Below are 12,718 nucleotides of genomic sequence, written 5' to 3'. Positions count from 1 at the left end.
AGGCAAACAGACCCATTAAGAAAGTGAAACTTCTGCCTAAGTCAACATTGCCACATCACGGATAGACCAAAGACTTTGTTTTTTTCTTTTTACTTTTAACTGCAATAAATAAAATTTTTAGTAACTTACTGTCATGGATTGAATTGCACCCCAAAAAAATGTGTCAATTTGGCTAGGCCATTGTGATAGTTGGCATAGTACCTAGGGCATTTGACTGCTAACCAGAAGGGTGGCGGTTCAAACCCGCCAGCCACTTCTCAGAATGAAGATTGGGCAATCTACTTCCGAAGAGATAACGCCTCGGAAACTCAAGGAGGGGTTGTTATGAGTCGAATCGAATCGACTCGACAGCAGTGAGTTTGTTTATTGTGATAGTTAAGGTGTGTATCACCTTGACTGGGCCTGGTTTTGAATGGCTGGGTAGCTGAATGTAGTTATTCCTCATGATAAGGCTGGTAATCAACTCCATGGTGGACTCCACTGTGAGCAGCTAAGTAGCTGCCTTAGGGATGTGGTCTGCTTCCAGTATAGAAGAAAAAGCTTTGAGAAATGTCTCTAGCTTCTTGGAACATTTGGAGCCTGCATTTGGCCAAGTCATTGGTGAGTAGCCTGCCACATTGTCTGCTGATCTTGGGACTATTTCTGGACTTGAACTAGTGGCCTGCCAGGTTGCTTGATAATCTTTGAACTGTGCCATTTTACTTGTCAACCTGTGTTTGTCAGCCTCAGCAGCCAGTAGCCACCTGAGTTAAGAGACTCCTCCAGCTTCAGTGAGCTGGGAGCAAGAGGCAGACGTGAAGCCCAAGGTCAAGGAGCCTTCATTAAGCACCTAGAGCTGGCACTTTGTACACAGACTTCTAGCCTCCTAAACTGTAAGAGAATAAATCCCTGTTTGCTAAAGCCATACATTTGTGGTATGTCTGTTATAGCAGCATTAGAGAGCCAAAACAGCCATAATTCTCAGTGGTTTGGCAATTATATAATGATGTACTTTGGCAGTTATGTAACGATGTTATTATCCCCGTGATATGACCTGATGTAATTATCCAATTGTGATGTGCTGTAATTCCTGTCCTCTGTGTTAATGAGACAGGATTAGGTTATGTTAATGAAGATGAGATTATGTTTGTTATGTTAATGAGTCAGGAGGAAGATGGGACCCTTACTCAGGTCACAGCCCTGATCTGATCTAAGGGGAATTTCCCTGGGGGTATGACATGTATCACCTTTTGTCTTCCAAGAGATAAAAGGACAGAGAAGTGAGCAGAGAGACAGGGATCTCAGTACCACCAGGGAAGAAGAGCCAGGAGCAGACCAAGTTCTTTGGGCCCAGGGTCCCTGTGCTAAGAACCTCCTAGACCCAGGGAAGATTGATACCAAGACACATAGAGGTCTCCAGGGAATACCAGGCCCACCGATGTTTAAAGGAGGCAAAGACCTTCCTCCAAAGCTGACAGAAAAAGAAAGTCTTCCCCTGGAGCTGGTGCTCTGAATTTGGACTTCTATACTCCTAAACTGTGAGAAAATAAATTTCTGTTTGTTAAAGCCACCAATTTGTGGTATTTCTATTATAACAGCACTAGATAACTAACACACATACCATATCATTCACTTAAAGTGTACGATTCAACAGATCTTAGTATATTCAGAGTTGTACAATCACCACCACGATCAATTTTAGAACATTTTCATCACCTCTAAAAGAAACTCTACCCATGAGAAGTCACCCCCATTTTACCCCAACCATCCAGCCCTGGGCAACCATAATCTCCTTCTGTCTCTATAGATTTGCCTACTCTGGACATTTCATATAAATGGGAATCATACATTATGTGGCCTTTTTGCCTGGCTTCTTTCACTTGGCGAGTGTTTTTGAGGCTCATCCATGTTGTATCTATCTATTAGTATTTCACTTTTTTATGGCCAAATAATATTCTCTATTCTATAGATATACCACATTTTATTTACCTTTTCATTCATTGACAGACATTTAGGTTATTTCCACTTTTGGCTACTATGAATAATGTTGCTATGAATATTTGTGTATAAGTTTTTGTGTGGACATATGCTTTAGTTTCTCTTGGGAGTGAAATTTCTGGGTCATATGGTAATTCTATGTTTAACCTTTTGAGGAACTGCCAGACTATTTTCCCAAAGGTTTGGTTTAAGGGAAAATCTTACAGTGTTCCTGGGTTTTTGTTTTTTGGTGGTTTTTTTTTTTTGCCATCTGTTTTGTTTTCCTAGGATCACACCTTGTATCATAAATAACTTTGTCTGCTTCTTTGCTTTGGAAGAGTATTGAAGCAAGATTGAGCAAATGATCTGATTTTACAAGAAAAAGTGTCAGTGGGCTCCTCTTCCTTTAGTTGGCAATGGCTTTTGTTGTTCTAGTATGCATTCCAAGAGAATTTCATTTGAAGACATGTCTGAATATTTAAAGTTCCAGCTCTAATCAACTGATTAGTTGTTCATAACTTGTCAACATTTGCTGACTTATTTCCTGAAAATCATTACTTTAGCTGCTGAATTATTAATATTTTTGATTTTATGCTGTAGTAACCACTGAACTAGGTTGGATGCCTCTATGGCCTATATGTGCAAATAATACAGGACAGTACATTTGCATTCGAGAGTTTTTCAAGAGCCTCTTGAGAATGGAAAACATTCTGTTCAAATAACCCTCAGTGATGTTGTTAAGGAAAGAAATCAACTAGAAACAGTACCAAGTCACTTCCATCAGAGATTCAAGGATCTAATTTATTAACTTAGTGATGGTCTAGTCCATTGATGGGCAACCTGAAGCGCAAAATCTAACATCAGGATGAATGATTTAAAAGTTGCATCTGGGTTGCTGCTTTCCAGAAAAAAAAGGGGGGGGGAGGGGGAGTCTATATAGTTTTATTTTCCCTGAATTGGCCCTTCTTCAAAAAAGTTGCTCAGTATTAATTTATCATTTCTTCATAAATTTGAAAATTAAGATGTAGAAAGGTAAAATGGCTCATCAAAGTCATATCAGTAACCTCTCTCCAGGTCTCCTGAATCTTATCAGAGAGTTTTCTGCTTTTGCCAGTCTCCTGCCCTTACTCGGGTGGCTATGTCAACCTGCAGCTGCTGAAACAAAAATGCAAGACATGGAGACACTAGTGCCAACTCATTTGAACTGGACCAAGGTTTGTTAAAATTGCCACTAGATGTAACCCTGTTCCAACACGTCCTGCTCCTGATTATCTCATGCTCCTCTCTCTTCCTTTGTTTTCATAAATCTCTCCAGGGCAGAAGTGTAGCTTACAACAACGAACAGCTTGGTGTTACAATGGGCCTTTCTTTCTTTTCTTTTAGCATAAGACTAATTTTCCAGCCAGTAAAACATTCAATACTTTCTTTTGTGCCATCTTCTTCTTTTCTTCTTTGCTGTTTTTGTTCCCTAGTCATTGCTCTCAGCTCACCTGGGACATGTGAAGGCTGGCAGGACGTCTCTTCCTGCTCTGCTGCAGAATTAAGGATTCCGAGCCTTTATTATCCACAGTCCTTCCTCTCCAGAGGCAAGTAATAAAAATAAAAATGTAATTCCTTCTCTTCTACTGTTAACTGTTTGGGGACTACTTGACAGACATGTCATCAGAATTTCATCTTTTCATCTCTGTCTTCCACCCCAATCTCTCCTCCAAGCCCAGGCTGCTGGCAACACTGCCACCAATCCCTCCTTGATCCACCCTACATGTGGATTCAAGTGAGTCTTTCGGGAGTTGTAATTTGGTTTAATGGACTTGACAGCCCAAGTGGCATGAGTCAATTTTCTCTATTTAGGTCATGTCTTTAAACTGTCAAAGTCTTCCTTACAAGGCCAGATTTCCCCCACACAGTGACTGCAATGGAATGGCAATGACATCATCTCTCCCTACAGACTGCCATGAAACCACATGGAAATCCCTGCACCAATGCATCAAAAAGACTCCTTTGCTTCAGGCACCTTGAGTGAGGACCCTTGCTCCTGACAGGTATTGGAGCCAATTCAGTAAAAGCTGCAGCAGCAGCCCTGCTCTTTGATCTAGTCCCCAAGTCTCCTCAGCAGGGTCGCCAATCACAGTGGCCATGAACTATAATCTCCAGAACTATGCCCCTTCTCACTTTCTGCTTAGAGTGCTCTGCACAGCTCCAAGATATGCTTCTAGGAACTTCCAAAGGGCAAGTGACACAAAACATAACGGCAAACTAAATTCTTGAGTAAGAGGTGGCTGAACTCAATCTGTTTTAAGAGAAATTAAAGATCTGAAGAGGGTCCTGCCCCTTTGGGCTCTGTTCTGGTTACCTAGTGCCGCTTGGACAAGAATATTACCACCAATGGGATGGCCTTAACAAACAGGAGTATTATTCTCTTACAATTTGGAAGCTTTAAGTCCAAGTTCAAAGTGCCAGGCTCTATGGGCTGGGTGAAAGCCCCTTGGCCTTGGGCTTCAGCTCTGCCTCCTGCTTCCGGCCCATTGAAGCCGGAGGCTTTTCTTCATTCAGCTGCTGGCTGCTGAGGCTGCCAAACTCAGGATTGACAAATAACAAGGCACAGTCCTGATATTACCAAACCACAGGGTAGACCATTAATTCAAGTCCATTAAAAGTCCTAAGATAGGCAGACCATGGCAGGCTGCTGAACAATGACTCAGCTACACATAGGGCTCAAGTGTGCCATCAGCTAGAGACTATTGCCAAGGCTTCTCCTTATATACAGGAAGCAGACCACATCCCAAAGACAGCTACTCAGCTGCTTGTGGTAGATCCCACCATGGAGCTGATTTCCAGTCTCATCATGGGGAGTAACTACCACCAGCTGCCCAGCCACTCAACCAGGCTGCGGTGTGGTAAATTACTTAGTGTGACTTTTCTAGCCATAAGTCTTTGTAAACTCCAAGGTGGAGTTTGCCATGAGCAGCTGAGGAGCTCCTGATTGCTAAAGTTGTCCACTTGGGGTATTTCTGTTGGGAGTGGCACTAAACAATGTTCTGGGAGCTTCCCACTCTCTCTCAGGTATTTAGAATTCTGATGTTATGATTGGCTGGTTTGGCCACTCTGCCGGGCTCAAAAGGAGACCTCCTAGAGGCAGGACTCTCTGACTGCTGGCTGAGGAAGACGTGCTGCTGAAAGAGACACACGCTCAAGAGACATGCGCTGCTGGGAAAGAGATGCAAGAGACGTGCATTGCTGAGTGAGACACCAAGGGACCAGCACTGCTGGGAAAGAGACTGTGAAAGACTGTTGGCTGAGGGATGGTGGGCTGGGAGAGAGACTGAGCGTTCTTCCTGAACTTGAGTTGTAGCCTGGTACTTCCCTAATAAACCCTGTAATCTGTGAGTTCTGTGTGGCCACTGCAGTGAATTATCGCACCTAGGAGAGAGGTGGTGGGTACTTTGGGAGGAACGGTTGGCGAAAGGGCTGGGGGGAGGCAGCATGTCTGGCCTTATAGGAGTAGGCTTTGGGTTCTTGGTGGTGATCCTGTCTTCCTCTTGTGGGGTTAGAGGAGGTCAGAACATGTGGCCTCCTTGCCCTTTTAGCACAGGCCCAGCCAAGTTGACTTATAAATTTAACTACCACAGGCTCTTTTAGCTGAAAGAGTTCAAAATTTCTTCTTAGTCATAGGTTATCTTCTGGGATGCCTATAATACTCAATCCTTATGCTAATGTGCAACCCTTAATGCTCTCTTTGTTGTTTGTTGTTATGTGCTGTCTAGTTGGATCCGACTCATAGCAACCCCTCCTTGGGTTGCCAAAGCAGTATCACTACGGAAATAGATTGCCCCATCTTCCTTCCGAGGAGTGGCTGGTGGGTTTGAACCGCCAGCCTTCTGGTTAGCAGTCAAGTGCCTGAGGCACTATGAAACCAGAGCTTCTTGAGAAGGGATAAAAAAGCATTAAAAGATGCCCTGATATGCATTCAAATTCACACAGAAGCTCCAGGGAGAAAAACTTGGAGATCTACTCCCATGAAGTTACAGCCTGGAAAACACTATGGGGCTGTTCTCCTCTGTCCTACAGGGTTGGTGCAAGCGAAAATCAACTTGGTGTCATTCAACAACAACAAAGTGTTGAAGAAGCACATGGTGCAGGTTGGGAAGAATGTGGAATAGAAACAGTTTCTCCCTCAAGTTTTATTTTGAGTTGAGCCCACTGGGAAACTGAAGGCAGAGGAGATGAAGTCTCAATGTTCTAGTCTCTTAGTAGGTCAGGAAAAGCCTCGTGCCATCGCTTAAGCAACATTATTTCCACACAAAATACCTAATAAGCCAGTGTTTCTCAACTGGGAGCGATTTTATCTCGCCCAGCCAGGGGGTATTTGGAATGTCTTTTGATTGTCACAACTAGGGGTGGGGAGCAGGGAAAGCATGCTAGTGGCATCTGGTGGGTAGAGGCCAGGGATGCTGCTAAACATTCTACAAAACACTGGACAGCCCCCTGCAGCAAAGATGAGCCAACAGTGCTGCGGCTGAGAAACCACGTGATACACCAACGAGAAAGGGAGAGTCAATCACTGCTTACCTGAAATCATTTTCCTCCAGAGACTGTTTCTCAGAGAATTTTCTGTGCAAAGGTTCATTCTCCCAGTTCTGTCTGAAGTGGGAGATTTATTGCTCAAAATTCTAAAGTAGGGGGATGGGTGGTTCAGTGGTAGAATGTTTGCCTTCCACAGGGGAGAGCTGGGTTCAATTCCCAGCCAACGCATCTCAAGTGCAGTCACCAACTGTCTGCAAGTGGAGGTTTGCATGTTACCATGATGCTGAACAGGCTTTAGTGATGCTTCCAGACTAAGATGCACCAGGAAGAAAGGCCTGGCAGTCTACTCCCAAAAGTCAGTCAGTGAAAAGCCAATGGATCACAACAGTCTGGCCCAGTCCAGTCCAATCCCCAACCGATCACATGGATGAGTTAGGACCAGACAGCATTTCATTCTGTTGTGCATGAGGTCACTATGAGGGGGCTTGTTGACAGCAGTAAACAACAAGAACAACTCATCCTAAAACTTACCCTCCACCCAGGCCTGCTAGTTAAAGCAACTGGAGTCATTGCCTCTGAGTTCATCATAAGTAAACTCACTCTGGGCTCCACGTCTTTTGAAATGGAATGTGTTTCTAGGCATTCACAGATGTGGACATCATTAAATACAGGATAACACTCGTACATGGATTAAGAAGCTTGGCCAAAGAGTTAGGGTGAGATGGACGGGGTCTGGAAGACAGCCACCTATTGTGTTTGGTAGAAAAACTGTCTCCACCCCCAACCAAAGGCGTTAGACGTACTTAACATTGGTGCCAAATCACCAAGGAGAGGAATGAGCAAACACAACACATTCTTGGACGAACAAACAAAGAAGGTGGTTAAAACAGTTCCTCTGCATAACACTAGTGCTTAATGGCACTGACTTGGGTTTTCTGTTCATTGTTGATGAAAACAAAACAAAACAAAAAATCCTGATTTATTAAATAAGGTTGAGAAAGAAAAAAGGTCCAGGCCTAATGGTCTTCTGATGATAATGTTAAGGTAAGAATACGCTAGAAAAGTTAGTTTAAAATATGTAAACTTTAATTAATAATAGTTCATCCTAAGGCGGAGTTCTGGTAGCATAGTGCCTAAGACACTTGACTGCTAACCAGAAGGCTGGCGGTTCAAACCCACCAGCCACTCCTCAGAAGGAAGGTTGGGCAATCTATTTCTGTAGTGATACTGCCTCAGAAACCCAAGGAGGGGTCGCTATGAGTTGGGTCTCACTCGACGGCACACAACAACAGTTAATCCCAGTGAACATTTTCTTTGCTTTCTAATTGTTAAGTATCAACTCAACCCCAAGATATTTTTTCAAAATAATCCCTATACTCCCTAAAGTTTGTCATAAATATATATCCATTTCCTTCTTGTCTTTTACAGTTCCTTGATTTAAGGTACTCTTACTTTCTTGATCCGTCTAGTTTCCTATCCTGGAGTTTTTCTGTTATTCTTGGGTTTATAGCTTTAAAAAAAGTGTGAGTCGGCTGTAGGCCTGGCACTGGAACAGTAATTGAAGAGTGAGGTCACTTTTTGGTAAACATTTTTTTGGCATCTCTGATTTGTTTTTGCTTCTGAGCTCTTAATTTCCTCCTCCTTCTCTATTACAAAAATCTCTCAGCTGGTTGTTGGTGAGTCCTGGACAATATATGGGGATTGATCCACGAGAGGACAGTGATTCCAAACAGGTTTCAATACCCAGCATGTCTTTTTAATCCTTCCTTGGTGCCTCTAGGCTCTAGAGCAAAGAATTCTGACGCTAGCTCCAGTTTACATTTTCCCATGCCTTGGGACATAACTGTGAAAGCTTTCTGCTGCAAAAGGAAACCCACGTGTTGATTTATAACTGAGGGCTGCTTTGTATATACTCACATAGCTATTCTAGGCTCAAAAGGGTCAGATCTGGAATGTACCACAGTTGATACTATAACTCACAAGTAACTTAAAAGAAAAGGTATCTATCTATACCACTGTCAACCACTCAGAAAGAGATCAGTGCAAGAGATCCTGGATAGAGTAGGAGAACAATGTGGAACAAAACTCAAAATCATAAAAAAGACCAGGCTTACTGGTCTCATAGAGCCTGGTGAAATCCCCAAGACCATGGCCCCTAGCTGTCTTCAGGCCTGGCACTGAACTCACTCCTGTGGCTTCCAGCCAAACAAGAGCCAGGCATACAGGGTGAACATGTACACCAGGTAGATTCACTCTTTAGAATGATCGATCATGGGAGAACAGAAGGGCAATATTTGCACAGGGAGGTAGCTCAGGGGGCAGGAACGCATAGGAAAGAAGGACACAGGGAAGAAGTAACCACAGGAGGGTAGTGGTAAGAGAGCTGTTACATAAGAGAGAATTACAGTCAATGTCATGAAACCAAATGTGTATGAACCGCTGCATAGAAAATGAATTTGCTCTATAAATTTTCACCTAAATCACAATAAAAATTTTTAAAAAGGAGAGAAAAGGTATCTAAAAGACTTTGTTCTTTCCTCAAAATTCACTTCCAAACTTTTATACCAACACACATACATTTTACATAGTTGTAACCTTCCCATTTGGTACTCTTTGTCACTGAATTAAATCTGCACATTCCCTGGAGCCCACAGAGGCCACATTCTTGACTTCTTAAACAGTCCCACGGCGTTTCCTTAGGTCACTATACCATAATTTGCTAAGCATTCCCTTATTTGGCATTTGCATGATTTCCAATCCTTTACTCTTTATAAATAGCAGCGCCATGAACATCTTTGCACACATTACATTTTTTTTTCCCTTTGGGGTTATTTCCTTGGAGTATATTCCCAAAACTACTATCATTGGGTCAAAGGTTTGAAAAGTTTCATAGCTCTTGTTACCTACTGCCAAAATGTTCTCTGGGCAGATTGTGGTATATATTTGAGCATTTTCAAATGTCTAACCAGTTTCCCACAGTATAAAAGCAGATTAACCTTCATTTTCTTTTATTCTTACATAATCTTCAGTGGGAAAGGGAGTTATAAAATTTAAAAAAAGAAAAGAAAAGAAAAAAGAAGAAGAAGTCAAGACAGATTTGAACTCTTTCTGTAGCTAGGGATGAGCTCTTGAGAGAATGTTACCCCATCAGTGCTGGGGTGAAAGATCTGCGTTCCAGGCAGAAGAGAAAACATTTCCCAATGTTCTGTGATGAAATTCAGCTGATTGGCTCTGAGGCTGAAATAGTTCAAAGAGAACTTCCAGCCCAGCAACAGGAAGTGACCGTGAAGACTCCTTAAGGAGGACACCCCACCAGTCCAGACACTGTCCAGTTGACTGATTAATGGCAACTCCCACTCGTGGAGAGCCCACATGTATCAGAGCAGAGCTGTGCTCCATAGTATTTTCCATGATTGATTTTTTTCAGAAATACATCTCTAGGCCTTTCTTCCAAGGTGCCTTGGGTGGATTTGAACCTCTAATCTTTCAATTAGCAGCTGAGCATGTTACCTGTTTGCACCACCCAGGGATTCTTCCACTGTCATAAACAGTTTCTTTATTAAACTCTCCTCCAGTGTGAGCATGCCATCTATTTCTTGCCAGGGCTCCTGCCTATCCCCCAGTGACTGTTAAATTAATACCCCGAGTACAGAACCATCTCTGCTGAGCTGCAGCACTGCACATCCAACTAACAATTTAGCCTCTCTACTTAGATTTCTCACAGGTGCCTCCAAGTGAAAACATATAAACCCGACTTTGTGGTTTTTCACCCCAAACCAATCCTCTCTAGAATTATCTGTGTCAGTGGATGGTGTCACCATTCATCCAACTGCCCTCTCCCCACCCCCACCCAATCCATCAACAGATCCTGTTATTTTTACTTCTTAAATATCTCTGTTGTTGTTGTTGTTATGTGTCATCGAGTCGGCCCCGACTCATAGCGACCCCTCCTTGGGTTTCCGAGGCAGTATCACTATGGAAGTAGATTGCCCAACCTTCCTTCCAAGGAGTGGCTGGTGGGTTTGAACCGCCAGCCTTCTGGTTAGCAGTCAAGTGTCTTAGGCACTATGCTACCAGAGCTCCTAGAAAGAGACTGCCCCGGCCTACCATGGCGGGACCACCAGCCTTGCACTTGGCAGGTGACTTGCCTTGGGCCCGATGCCATCCTCTAGGCACTAAGATCTGCCATTTCTCTCCATCTCTACTGCTACCCCTGGTCCAAGTCACCTCCATCGCTGGCCTGCAAAAGCCTTCGAACTAACCTCTATATCCACTCTTGCTCCTTCTAGATCCATTGTCCACAAGCCTGAGAAGTCTGTCTTACCAAAAATCTCTATCATACTCTTGCTTGAAATTCTATAATAGATGATTGCTCTTAGGACAGAAATCCTCATCATGAAAACATATGTTCACACACACAAAAAAATGTACACAATGTTTATAGCAGCATAGTAACCAAAATAAAATGGAAATAATCCAACTGCCCTTTTAACTGATAAGTAGATAAATATATTGTGGTACATCCATACAATGGAATATTATTTGACCATAAAAAAGAATGAAGTACTGATACATGCTACAACATGAATGCTTTGAGAATATGCTAAGTGAAAGAAGCCAGACACGAAAGGGCATTGACAGGAATTGAAAAGCTAAAACATGCAAATCTATAGAGAAAGAACATAGACTAGTAGCTGCCTAGGACTGGTATGGGGAGCCCTGGTGGCATAGTGCCTAAGGCATTTGACTGCTAACCAGAAAGCTGGAGGTTCAAACCCACCAGCTGCTCCTCAGAAAGAAGATTGGGCAATCTACTTCTGTAGTGATACTGCCTCAGAAACCCAAAGAGGGCTCACTATGAGTCAGATCTGACTCAACGGCAGTGAGTTTGGCTTGGTTTTAGGACTGGCATGTGGGATGGGAGAAATGAGAGATGAATGCTAAAAAGTATAGAGTTTCTTTTTAGGGTGATGAAAATGTTCTAAAATTCTGTGGTCATGGGTGCACAATTCCATGACTACACTAAAAACTACTGAATTGTACACTTTAAATGGGTGAGTTTTATGGTTTGTGAATTATATCTAACACAGCTGTTAAAAAAAAAAAAAAACCCTGCTGCTGTCCAGTCAGTTCTGACTCATAGCGATCCTGTAAAACTCAAAACTCACTGCCATCGTCTGTTCTAACTGAGCGACCCCCACTGGTTTTCCAAGGCTATAAATCTTCACAGAAGTAGATTGCCCCATCTTCCTCCCACAGAGCACCTGGTGGGTTTGAACTGCTCACCTTCTGGATAACTGAAGCCAACTGCCTTATCCACTATGCCACCAGAGGCTCCTTAGCAACCCTATCAACGAAAACTCCAAACTCACTGCCATCAAGTCTATTCCAACTCCTAGTGACCCCCTTTTGGGTTTCCAAGGCAGTAAATCTTTACCGAAGTAGATTGTCCAGTCTTCCTTCCACAGAGTGGCTGGTGGGTTCGAACCACCAGCCTTTTGGTTAGCAGTCAACTGCCTTAGGCACTATGCTACCAGAGCTCCTTAGCAACCCTATGCTGTTGCTTGCCGTCGAGTCGGCCCTGACTCATAGTGACCCCTCCTTGGGTTTCCGAGGCAGTATCACTACAGAAGTAGGATTGCCCAACCTTCCTTCTGAGGAGTGGCTGGTGGATTTGAACCGCCAGCCTTCTGGTTAGCAGTCAAGTGCCTTAGGCACTATACTACCAGAGCTCCTTACCAACCCTATAGGGCAGAGTAAAACTGCCTCATGTGGTTTCCAAGGCTGAAATCTTTACAGAAGCAGACCACCACATTTTTTTCCTGTGGAGAGGCTGGTAGGTTTGAACTACTGACCTTTTGGTGGGCAGCCAAGCACTTTAATCACTGTACCACCAGGCCTCCTAATAAAACTGTTGCTCCCCTCAGAAAAAAAAAAAAAAAAGTCTTTTTCATGGCCTCCAAGAGCCTGCTTGATCTGGGCCTCATCCACCTTGCTGTCCTCTTAGTTCCTCCAAAGGGCCACACACCATTCCTCTTCTGGGCCTTGCACATGCTGTTCCCTTATCTCAGAACACTCTTCTCCAATCTTTCACACAGTTAATTCCTCCCCATCCTGCCAACTTCAGCTCAGATATCACTTTCTGAAGGAAGCCACCTTGCCACCCACCCTACCTGCTACCCCCATCTACATTAAGTTCCTTTGCAAAGTTCCCTCTTCACATTTCCTCCCTAGAAAA

The sequence above is a fragment of the Orycteropus afer genome, unplaced genomic scaffold (genome assembly GCF_000298275.1).
Source record: "Orycteropus afer afer isolate SDZICR_OR568_19922 unplaced genomic scaffold, OryAfe1.0 scaffold00786, whole genome shotgun sequence".
NCBI classification, from domain to species: domain Eukaryota; kingdom Metazoa; phylum Chordata; class Mammalia; order Tubulidentata; family Orycteropodidae; genus Orycteropus; species Orycteropus afer.
This window is presented reverse-complemented; position numbering follows the sequence as displayed.